Source organism: Cupressus sempervirens, chromosome 2, assembly GCF_028749045.1.
Source record: "Cupressus sempervirens isolate cs-2001-9-10 chromosome 2, ASM2874904v1, whole genome shotgun sequence".
Taxonomy (NCBI): Eukaryota; Viridiplantae; Streptophyta; class Pinopsida; order Cupressales; family Cupressaceae; genus Cupressus; species Cupressus sempervirens.
The window spans coordinates 663,877,615-663,890,157 of NC_143119.1; the positions used below are offsets into that span (position 1 = coordinate 663,877,615).

At 32.8% G+C, this 12,543-nt stretch overlaps 1 pseudogene; it reads right to left on the reverse strand.

The window, feature by feature from the left end:
* LOC149575109 (truncated transcription factor CAULIFLOWER A-like) overlaps positions 1-11,678 on the reverse strand; it is a 50,236-nt pseudogene extending 38,558 nt beyond the window's left edge.
* Positions 11,679-12,543: the final 865 nt, after the last annotated feature.

A 12,543-nucleotide genomic window follows, 5' to 3' on the forward strand; every position in this document is an offset into this window, starting at 1 on the left:
TGTTTATGTCAAGGAAGTTAAGCCAAGTGGAGCAATAGAGAAAAAGGCAAAGGAATGTTGAGTGATGCTAGTGTTGACTGAGCCATAGTTAGTGCCAAAAAAATCTAGTGTTAACCGAGCATAACTAGTAACCAAGAAAGTTAGTCAATGTCGAGTCAAGAAGTTTTATAGTGCCCAAGTATTAAGTGATGACCAAATGTCAAAACTTAGTGATTGTCAAGTAATATTGTTGAAGATGAATTTGAGGAAATTGTGATCCCCAAATGACTCACTTGAATTCTTTGGAGCTATAAACTATGTTGAATATAAGATTAATGAGTTGGATCATTAGATTCAAGGCAAGGATTAGGTAAAGACCTAACAACCAGATTCTAGAAGAAGCTCAAGAAGATGGACAGATATAGTGAATCGTATTGAACCTAATCATAACCCTAAGATCTACGGTGATCAAGGAAAATGGTAAAGCAAGAATTGCCTATTTAAAGAGGTATAAAGCTGAACAAAGAATCAATGAGTGCAAGTATATGCAAGAGGCACATATAGACAAAGGTGGATCAGAAACACACAAGCATGTGAGTGAATGTGAAGCTAAAGGAGAAAGCTTACAGAGATATTGCTGATAGTGATAAGTGAAATCTTAGAAAGAAGGCTTAATTGTTGTTGAAGGGTGAAGAATGATTGCTTCAAGCAGTGCTGAGCGAATCAAGAATAGAGATAATAGTGAAGATCTTATCAGTGAATCAACACCTAAATCAAGTAGAGATCTAAACTTGCAGCGTGAGCTGCAATCACATAGATCGAAACCCTATTGTTTTCTTTCTAATCATTGTAAATAGTTTGTTTTGAAATCCTTTTAATAGAGTTTGACCTATCAATCATTTTTTGAAGACTTAACACTTTGTGTAAATCCTTTCACAAGGTGACACTCTAAATAGAATGATCAAAGTCCTTTAAAAAGGCCATTCCTAACAGAGTGACTAAATTCTCTAACCAAGTCAAATTTAACAATGTGTATTGTAACCTTTAACAGAGTTGGCTCCTAATAGAGCTTACTTCAAAAGAGTAAAAATTGGTGACATTTTATTGGTGGTTTTTCCCATATTGAGTTTCCATGTAAAAATCCTAGTGTCAAAATTGTATTGAATGCGTTAAATGTTTTACAATTTATACTTAGCAAACCATGTTATATTTGGAATAGTAAAATTTGTTTACAGTAAAGAAAAAGTAATAGTAGAGGCCAAACAATAACAGGATAAGAAGAACATTAAGAGTTTTATTTTTTTCATTTTCCAAATGGTACTTAATAACATTGAGTAACTGATTCACTCCCCCTCTTAGTTATTCTAAACATCTATAACAATTGGTATCAGAGCTCAATTCTTACAGAGAGAAGTTTGAAGGTACTTAAAGCTAAAGATCATGGCTCACAAGAGAGATGTACCCAAGCTAAATAAGGAAAACTTTTCTATATGGAAAACCTTGGTGAGGTTGCACATATCCAGTATCATTGATGTTGCTATAAATTTTCTAGACAATGAATATGTAAAGATAACAACTACTCCTTTGGTTATTGCATAACTGAAATAGAAGCTAGAACACAACCAAGAAATGTTGGAGATTGCCTCAACTCTCAACTATGCCAACTTTGATGACCTAAAAGACTGTGATAGTGGAAAAAAAAAGTAGTACAAATAGAAGAACATATATGGAGGTGATGACAATGTCCTAAGAGCCAAATCAGAAAGCTCGAGAGGAAAATTTGATGACATGAGAATGATGGAAGGTTAGCATATAGTTCAATATTACACAAGAGTTAAAGAAGTTGTTAATGTTATTCATGGTGCAAATGGAGAAATCAAATATAAAAGTGTGAAAAGAAAGATATTGAGAACTCTACTCCCTATTTATGCCATTAGAGTCTCTACAATTCAAGAACTATGATGTACATCAGGTAACACTTTGACCTTGGAAGGTGTAAACGGTAGCCTTAGTGCTTTTGAAATGTATTTACTTTGATAACTACACACCTGCTACTATTGAATCTACATTTAAGTCATAATTGGTCCTTAGCAAAAAGAAAGGAAAACATGTTAATGATGAGATTGATGAACTTGAAGCCATTATTGAAAAACAAATTGGAAGAGGAAAAGGTAAATACAAAGGTAAACTACCTATTATCTATTTTTCATGCAAAAAAGTAGGTCATATTGTTGCTAGGTGTCCTGATAAAGGAGATAAGGATGAAAGAAAGGAAAGAAAATACAAAGGAAGAAGAGATGATTGAGACTTCAAGAGAAGCAAGGATGAAAAAGGTAAGAAATCCTATTATATTGCTGAAGAAGAAACTGAGAATGAGTTTGAAAGTAATGATGATGAAGTAGTCTATGTTGCTATGAAAGAATACTCTGATGAAGATGAAAAAATTGCATTGATTTGATATGTAAGCAAAAGTGATAGATGGATAAGTCATAGTGGATGTTCCAATCATATGCCTAGTGATAAAGAAAAATTTGAGGACATTGGTCCATAAAAGTGTGGATATGTAAAGTTTGGTAATGATGTTCCATGTGTTGTAAAAGGTAAAGGGACTATTCAACTAACTGGCAAGATAAAATGTGACAATGTTTAATAGGTTGAAGGACTTGCCCGTGGCTATACAACCACGAAAATGCACTTCCTTTACATTACTTTTTCTAACTTTTTAAAAAATTGACTAAGTTCTCTCCTTCGTATTGAAGTACATTTCCGTGGTTGTATAGACGTTGCCGAAGGACTTAATTATAATTTCTTGAGTGTTTCTTTGCTAAAAAAATTAGGTTACAGAGTTGAATTTCACAACAGGAAGGCCAAGATACATAATGTTGATGGTAAGCTAGTTGGAAGAGGTGAATAGACAAGAGGTAACTCATTCTATCTAGATTTATCAGATGAGACATGTTTGTTTACACAACAAGATATTTGGTTATGGCATAAGAGATTATGTCATGTAAATTTTGGCAATCTGGTGTATATAAGTAAAATGAAGAAAGTAAGAGGGTTGCCTAAACTAAAGAAGCTTGACAATGCAATGTGTAAATAGTGTCAACTGAGAAAAATGACCAAGTCTAGTTTTAAGAGAAAAATATATAATTCTAATGATATTTTGGAATTGGTTCATACTAACCTATGTGGGCCCATTGATGTTCAAAGTCATTGTGGAGATAAGTATTTCATTATATTTTTTGATGATTACTCTAAGATGATGACTGTGATGTTTCTTAAAGCTAATTATGATGTTTTTTAGTTATTCAAGTCATATTTATCCAAAGTTGAAAAAGAAATAGGGAAGAGTCTGAAGTGCTTGAGATTTGATAGAGATGGTGAATTCATTTCCAATGAGTTCAATACATTCTACAATGACAGAGGAATTAAAAGATAGATGTCAGCACCAAGAACCCCTCCTAATGGAATAGCTGAAAGAAGGAATGGATCAATAATCGATTGTTAAGGACATTAACGATGTAGAAAAGTGATCAAAGAAATATTGGAGAAAAGATGATAGTACTACTGTCTATACCCTGAATAGAGTACAAGTCAAGAAAGCTACAAATGCTACACCTTTTGAACTATGGTATGGATATGCTCCTAATGTGAGATATTTCAAAGTATTTAGAAGTAGATGCTATATACTTAAAGATAGTAGGAATGTGAAAATTGATGCAAAGAGTGAGGAAGGCATATTACTAGGATATTCCATTAAGAGCAAAGCTTATAAGTGTTTGAACTCTAACACTAACAAAGTTGTGGAAAGTGCAAATGTTAAAATTGATCAGTTTGCAAAAAGAAGTGGCATTGCATGCAAAGAAGAACCTAAATATTATAGTAAATTCATATATGTAGATTAAACGAAGGTGTAGTCTCTCAACAAATAGGAAATTTTGTAGAGAAACAAATTGTTGAGCGGTAGAGAGTTGGTATCGAGCAATAGACTAAAGATGTTGATTTGCTAACAAGAAATGCCAACCATCAGGTAGAAAATGTTGAGCATATAGAAGCCAGACTAGAACCTAAACAAGGAATAGAGAATGAACTTGAGATTGATTTTCAAGATGAACTTGTAGAAGAACAATGAAAGAAACTACCTATGTTAGCAAAATATGTGAGAAGACATCACAAACCGGATCAAGTCATTGGTGATGTTGAATCAAGTGTAATGACAAGAAAATGACTCAAAGATGACATGTTCTTAAGCTATGAATTTGATCCCAAAATAGTGAAAGATGCTTTGGAGAATGAAGATTGGATTTAAGCAATGAACGATGAACTAGTACAAGATAAAGAAGTCAAGCTAGAATATGTGAACACCAAAGAATAGATTGCTGACATATTCAAAAAAAAATTACCTAAAGATGCTCATGAATATCTTAGAGGTAAATTAGGGATGATTCCCCTAAATAAAGCTACTTAAGGTAGCAAGGTGCATTGCATAAAATGTGCTACTTAGAATATCATACTAATTGATGCAATACAGTTCTAGTTAGGGACATGCCTAAGGTAGAAGGATAAGTACAACATAATAGACCACTCATAAAAAGATGATAGAAATCACCCAGGAATTCAAAATCTACATAACTTACATGTATCAAGAGATTAAAGCTAAAATGAGCTTCGTGTCTTTTCAATTGTTGTCAAAGAGCCCGAGAGATAACAATGAGAGATAAGAATGGGTGAGATAATATGAGAGAAATAAAAAACAAAGTCAAAGAGGGATACATAGTACAAGAGAGATAGATAGATAAAGAAGCAAGTCATATCAAAGAGGGAGAATATGAATACAGAAAAGAAACTATTATTTTAGAGGAAGATTTTTTTATGGATTGTAGGGTAACCAACTTAGCTACTACTACTATTGAGATGTAGAGATTTTTGGAATATAAAGATGTTTCCATCAATGCCAAAGAGGGAGATTGTTGGAAAATTACAATTTAAATAATTTTTTTTTGTCTTTGATGTCAAATCTATTGATGAGACACATTTCTACCTAATCTAAATGCCATATCTATTTGGTTAATGAAGAGGGTTTGAGAATTGCTCATAACAATAGCACCTAGAGGAAATGTTGAGCTATGAGAAGTAAGCTACAATGGACATTTGACTAGATAGACTTTGATAAAGCAAAGGGATTTTTTTATGTCAATTAAGTTAAGTCAAGTCGAGCAATAGAGAAAAAGGAAAAGGAATACCTAGTGATGCTAGTGTCAATTGAGTCATAGTTAGTGTCGAGAAAACCTAGCGTTGACTAAGCATCAGTATCAACTGAGAAAGTTAGTTGATATTGAGGGAAGAAGTTTTATAGTGCCCGAGTATTAAGTGATGACCAAGTGTCAAAACTTAGTGATTGCAGAGTAATACTATTGAAGATGAATTCGAGGAAATCATGATCCCCAGTTGACTTGGTTGATTTATTGGGAGATGAAAATTGTGTTGAAGATAATATTGATGAGTTGTATCATTAAATTCAAGGTGAGGATTAGGTAAAGACCTAATAGATAGATTCTATAGAAGTTTCTAGAAGAAGATCAAGAAAATGGACAGAAATAGTAAATCGTGTTGAACTTGATCATAAACCCTACGATCTACAATGATCGTGGAAAATGGTAAAGCAAGAATTTCTTATTTAATGAGGTACACAGTCAAAAAAAGAATCAATGAGTGCAAGTATATGTGAGAGGCACATATAGATAGAGCTGGATAAGAAATGCACAACTATGTGAGTAAATGTGAAGCTAAAGGAGAAAGCTTGTAGAGATGTTGTTGATAATGATAAGTGAAATCTAAGGAATAACTATTAAGTGTTGTTGAAGGGGGAAGATTGATTGCTTGAAGGGTTTCTGAGAGAATCAAGAATAAAGATGACAGTGAAGGGCTTATTAGTGAATTAACACCTGAACCAAGCATAGATCTGCACTTTCAAAGTAAGTTGTAATCACATAGATTGAAACCCTACTATTTTTTTCTAATAAATGTAAATAGTTTGTATTGAAATCCTTTTTAAAAAGGTTGACCTAACAGTCATTTTTGGAAGGATTGATAGTCTGTGTAAATTCTTTCACAAGGTGACATTATAAATGGAATGATCAAAGTCCTCTAACAAGGCCACTCCTAACAGGGTGATTAAATCCTCTACCCAAGTCACATTTAATAGTGTGTATTGTAAATATTAACAGGATTGGCTCCTAATAGAGCTCACATCGAAAGAGTGAAAAAGTGGTGACATGTTGTTGGTGGTTTTTTCTAAATTGGGTTTCCACATAAAATCCTAGTGTCAAATTTGTGTTGAATGTATTATGTTGTTTTGCATTTACATGTTTACATTTAGAAAAGTTTGTTAAGATAGGATAGTGAACTACTAATAATTTTTTTTATCAATACATGGTAGAGATTGACCTACAACAAGATTAACAAAGTATATGATGTTTAATGTTTTGATTGTTCAAATGGTATTAATGGACTTTGTGTAACGGATTCACCACCTCCTCTTAGTTATTTTAAACATTCTAACAAATATCATATCAAACCAACAAAAAAAAAGCAGCATGTGATATGCAAGAAACAACTCGAGCAAGAAGACATTTCCATGTTTAGCAAGCAATAAAGTTTGAGCTAATCCTACCTATGTTCAACCAAACATTGCCAAAGGATCTAATTTTCACTCCCACGGATGCTTCAATTATTAGATCAACATGTTCATCTTGATATCTTTTATCGTTGACCCTAGTACATGTTGCATATCTATAGTGCCATTAATACATGTCTACAAGATATATATTATATCATTTTCTAGTGTTTTCTCTACTACCCTTGAAACTCTAATCACTCGCCTTTCTATCATGTTGTCATTCTCCTTATATTTATTTTGGGGAACTATCTTTCAATTATATTGGAATGGTATTTTTTTAACCATATTAATGTATAAAAAATATTAATAGTTGCATGCACATCTTGTATAGATGGATTCTTGCAAAATTTGTGTGAATGGTAATATAGCATTTCTACAGAAGTGTGATAATTTTGGTAGATGAACATTTCTTGCACTATTTAATAGATATCAAGAATTTGAGGTTAAAATGTCATAAGGTTATACTATTTAAGATTACAAATATGTGATGTTCTAGGTGGTGAAACGTGAATTTATAGTTGTGTTTGTAATGAATCTATTATTTTCTATTATTACAATGTATAGATAGCCAAAAAACTTGCATATAATTATTTTTTAATAAAAGTAATTTGTTGGTTTTTGACTAACATTCCTCTCTTGCCAAATTTCAAACATTGGTTTCCTACTTGACTCCCATATTTTAACAACTCATCTACTTGCAACCTATTTGTAGATTCTCGGTTGTTTGTATTGATGTGATAATGGTGAATGTGCCTAATCCTGGTATTTAATATTTTTCAATTATTGTGGTGGGTATTTTTCCATGTGCCTACATTTTGGTAGCTCTTAGAGTTATTGCTCTCACGCTAGTTGGCACCTCAATTCCAAGGCTTGATTTTCTAGTATTTTGCCTAATCTTGTAGGGTTCTTTCTCGCATGATTCCAAGTCTAACTCATGAATACCTACCATATACCTCAACAATCCTTGTGGTGGTGGTGGTGGTTCAAAAGGTGGTTGGTATTATCTAATTGTTAAGAGATAATGTTTGATGTGTAGGTTTAGTTATCTTTGATTAATGCATATGGATTTTCATAAGTGGATCTTTATGTACTCAAATTATCCTTTCATGAAAGATATGATGTAAATTTTATCATTATTCTTACAATGGGTTCTTTCTTATTTATTTTGTTTTTCCTAGCTATTGATGATCTTTTTCTTATGTGGGTGAGTTGAAATGGGATCATCATCATATTTCTCTTCATTCCTATATGCTCTCTTTCAATTCATTAAATCATTGTATTGATATTTCCCCTATATGGGCAAGAATCTATTATCTTCTCTTGTAATTCTAATTTAAATTAACCTATGTTGCTTTTGGTAATGCTCTAGGCCATTTTCCAAAGATGGACTTGAATACTACAAACTTATCTCATACTTATGTTGCATGTGTCTTGATGTGTATGGACTTGTTCAAGACTTTAAGAGATGAGATTGCTCTCAAGGTGAAGGAACTCAATTTTACTCATATATCAATTAAAAGGGTATCCCTTTTAATTTTAGATGTCTTTTTACTAGGTGTTTTGTATTTGATTGTCCTCATGGATCTCATCTAAGATCTTACTCTACCTAGTGGAAAAATGCTCATTTGAAATCCATCTTATGATATTTCTTGATTACTCAAATGATGGTTTAGAGGATTCTACTTATTTAATGCCACATTCCCCTACTTCTTTAGATGGTTTAGATGCCCCAAATATTGTGTCATCTTATATTTTCCTAGTGTTGTTACACAACTCACAAAATTATCCTCCTCCTTTTATCATTCTTCATACTCAACTTGTGTTTGAAGTATTGACCCAATTTCCATGGCTCTTGCTTACACAGATTCCACGTATGCGTGTGTGTGTGTGTGTGTGCACGCTCATGCACATACCTTTCATTTTTCTTAATATTCAATGTTTTTTTTCAAGTCTCTCTCCCTCTTTCCATGACTTTTGCTTATATAGAATACGTATGTATGCATGCATGCATGTATGTGTACGTATATGTGTATGTGTGTATGTGTATGCATATGCCTGTGTGTGTGTGTGTGTGTGTGTGTGTGTGTGAGAGAGAGAGAGAGAGAGAGAGAGAGAGAGAGAGAGAGAGAGAACCTATCAATATAAAGTGAAATTCCTAAACAATGTGATTTCTTCCTCCTATTATCCATTGTCACATAGTGGTGGGTAGTTGCATAATCATATTATAATGCCCAATAATGCCTTCTATGTAAGACATGAGAGTAAGATGATTTCTTTTTTATATTATACAATTATGTAAAGGAAGATTTATATAAACGAGATGATTTAGTTTGCATAGCTCGATAACATTTCTAGCTACATGGTTGCAAATAAAAATGTAATATAGATATTAATATAACTATTACACTAACATTATTCCTATTATTACTCATACCATTTGTTCTCGAATTACTTAACATCAATTAATATCAATATCTATGACTTTTTAAGAATCACAATCACATAAAATCACTATCCATAATAATCTATATGTATCTTAACACCAAATACTTTATGTGTCTTTAAAAGACAATCTTTATAATATACATGTAGTATTTCAAATCTCTCACCACCGCCAAGAAAAGAAAACAAACAAAACAAATAATGTTTCTCATACAAAGAACCATCTCAAGATGTACATGTATATGAATATGAGAGAGTATATATATACAGGAATTAGTTTTCTATAGTAACCTTCACAATATCGGACGGCTTAAACATCACACACTAAGGCTTGATTCCTAGTGCAAAAGTGTTAAATAGTTAAAGTTTGACTTACTTTTTCATGCTTAATTTTTTCCTTAGTGTGTGATGTTTAAGGCTGGCCCCACAATACTAGCCAGTCAACGTACCTAATAACTAAAATGTATTGATGTACTCACCAGTCAATTGTCAGATTTGTGTTATTGAGAGTCCTTTAACCTTTCGCACACTATTGTTGAGAAACTACGTTGTCTTTAATTAAATTGTTGATACGGAGAGATGTGAGTAATCAATCTGTACAAAATGCTCTTCCCACTTTCCATTTATATCTAAACCTCTGATCGTAAAATGTTTAATACTTCTCCAAGAGGTAGATAACTGTTTTAGCTACACAAACATGGCAAAAGTCATATGAATCAAGTGATCGAAAGCAAGCGGTCTGTCGTACTGAAGAAAAAATAAGGAAATGAATTGAATGTTAGCTAATACATTCCTCTGATATTCACGGTCTTGTAGACCACCCCGAATTTCACAATTATTTAGCCTTTTGCTCCAAGTTACACAGTTGGGTAGTTAGTTTATTAAAGGGATATTTTTAATAATGCTTGCTAATGTTTGATTAGATTATTCTTTATAAAACTTGGAAATAATTGATTAGCTAATAATTTTATCTACCATAGAATCGAACGGCTTAAACATCACACACTAATGCTTCATTCTTAGAATAAAAGTGTTAAATAGTCAAAATTTGACTTACTTTTTCAAACTTTATTTCTTGGTTAGTGTGTGATGTTTAAGGCTGGCTCCATAGAATTGTCTTTAAGTTGTAGTTAGTAGTCTTCTACAATTCATATTGATGTGATAATTTGTTTATAGATCATACCTTCTTGAATCATTATGATTCATTATGAACTGTATTTATTTTTCATCACTGTTTTGAATGGCACTTCATCATTCATTATGACGAATAACTTTTCATATTGATGATGAATAATAAAGTATGATTTAAAACATTGATGCAAAAAAGAAGTAAAAAACTGACAATTCATAAATCAAAATAGATAAAACAGTTCAAAATCAAAATTTCTCACTAGGTCAATGGACCCTTGGTCTTGAGGTGAAATTGAATGCTCACAAAGAACCCACCAGAAATCAAGTCTTACTGAAAGCAAAACTCTACAAATAAATAAAAATCTCACTAACTCCATCATAAAAATGAATACACGTAAGTTAGAAATTGATGATCACATTAATCTTTTAAGTTTTCATACGGTGATACTGTTAAGAAGGTATCACATACAATTCTGGAAATAACTAAAGATAAGAAAATAAGATAGTGAAAACTATTTTGTACGATCGTATTGTTTTGACAGAGTTATATATAATTCTGACTTTATTTCCGTATCTAATGATGATAATAGAATGTGATCTCAAAAGTTCTTGATAAAGATTTATATACAATCCTATCTATAAATATATTAAACTACATTATTATTAATTGTAAAAAGCTATTATCATTAATCCATGGTTGATTTACAAATATATGAGGGGAGATGACCTAGTAGTCATTAAGGTTGATTTTTGGTAAGTAGAATTTCTAATGGTAAGTCGAAATTTGCTGATTTTTTCAGTGAAGAGCTTAAAGCTAATCTTTCAACTCGTCCGCATTTATGGAGGTCTTTGTAGAGCTTGAGGAGTGCCAAGTGGTCTAAAGTGTCATTTTAAAACATTAGCCAAGGAACCGTTATGTTCACCCCCAATAACTGCTGGCCAAAAAATTAGTATTTTTCTGCAAATGTACCAATGAGCAACTGGTAAAGCTAAAAAATGATCAACTATTGGTACATGTGTAATTGACTATTAGTACATGTGCTATCATATTAAAAAAAAATTTTGAGCGATACCTGCAGCGATCTATAACAATAGAATTGGCAATCATTAAAGAACATGTGGGCGACTACTGGATCGTCCCCCATAACTCCATAATCATAAATTGTGTAAAAATATGCTAATCTATTAAAACATGTCCATGACAAGCTTGTATACACTATAAACCATTTGGATAAGAGAGTTAGAATCAGATAGGAGTGGTGTACCCGGGGCTGGAGAAATGAGAGAGCTTGCCAGTTTGAGAGAAGATAATGAGGCCCACTTGGGCATCGCACAACACCGACAGCTGCTGAGATTTCTTCATGAGGCCAGCTCGCCTCTTACAAAACGTTACCACCCTACTCTTTTTGTCCTCAATTCTCTTCACTTCAATCCTCCCTCGCCCCATTCTTTCCCTTGCCAAAGAAAGAAGCCTTCCCACTGCCCAAAACCACATAACAAGCATGCAATTGTTGTATTTGCAATTTAAAGCAGTATGTAAGGATGAGAAATGAAGTGGGTAGGTGTTCTTTTACTAGGGAATTCAATTCTCACTATAATCATGGCGCCAACCAAACAATAAGAATTCCAATAGAGAGGACATGAATAGCCATATATTCATATGAATGACAAATGAAACCATGACTGTTAGACAGCAAGGGCATTAATAATAATAAATGTTGAGTTTCAAACGTGTAAGGCGTAGATTGCATCCATATATATGGATTCCCATGTGCAGGCTAGTTCGGTCTGCGTCTCAATTAATAGTTTCCCAAAGACAAATAAATTTGTCTCGTGAAAATACGTATCTCGTACGCCACAGATGAAATGGGTTTGTACCAGCCATAACTTCTTCCCTGCTGCAAAAGGCAACGATAAGGAAGAAAAACTTTGATGAAGAATAGCATTTCAAGCATTTCATTAGGTTTAACATTCCTTGGCATACTAATTCTAGACAACTCATTCCTACTCCATAGACTTCTCCTTGACTTGAAAGTGATGTCACATGAAATTAAATTTCCCCTCGGTTATTTGATAGCCGAATGTTAAAGTATTAATTGCCATTTGCATGGGAAGGAGGTGCAAGGCAAAGGGTATAATTTAACGGCCAATAATTGAGTAAAGTCCAATTGTAATAGCTTTTGTGGGAAAGGGATTTCTCCTTGCAAATTGATTGCAAATTGATGGCTATTTGTCTTTGGTCGGTTTGTGTCTATTTTTAGATGCTTCAACTCTTTATGACAATTGTCAATGATCCATTAGTCTCGTGCAAA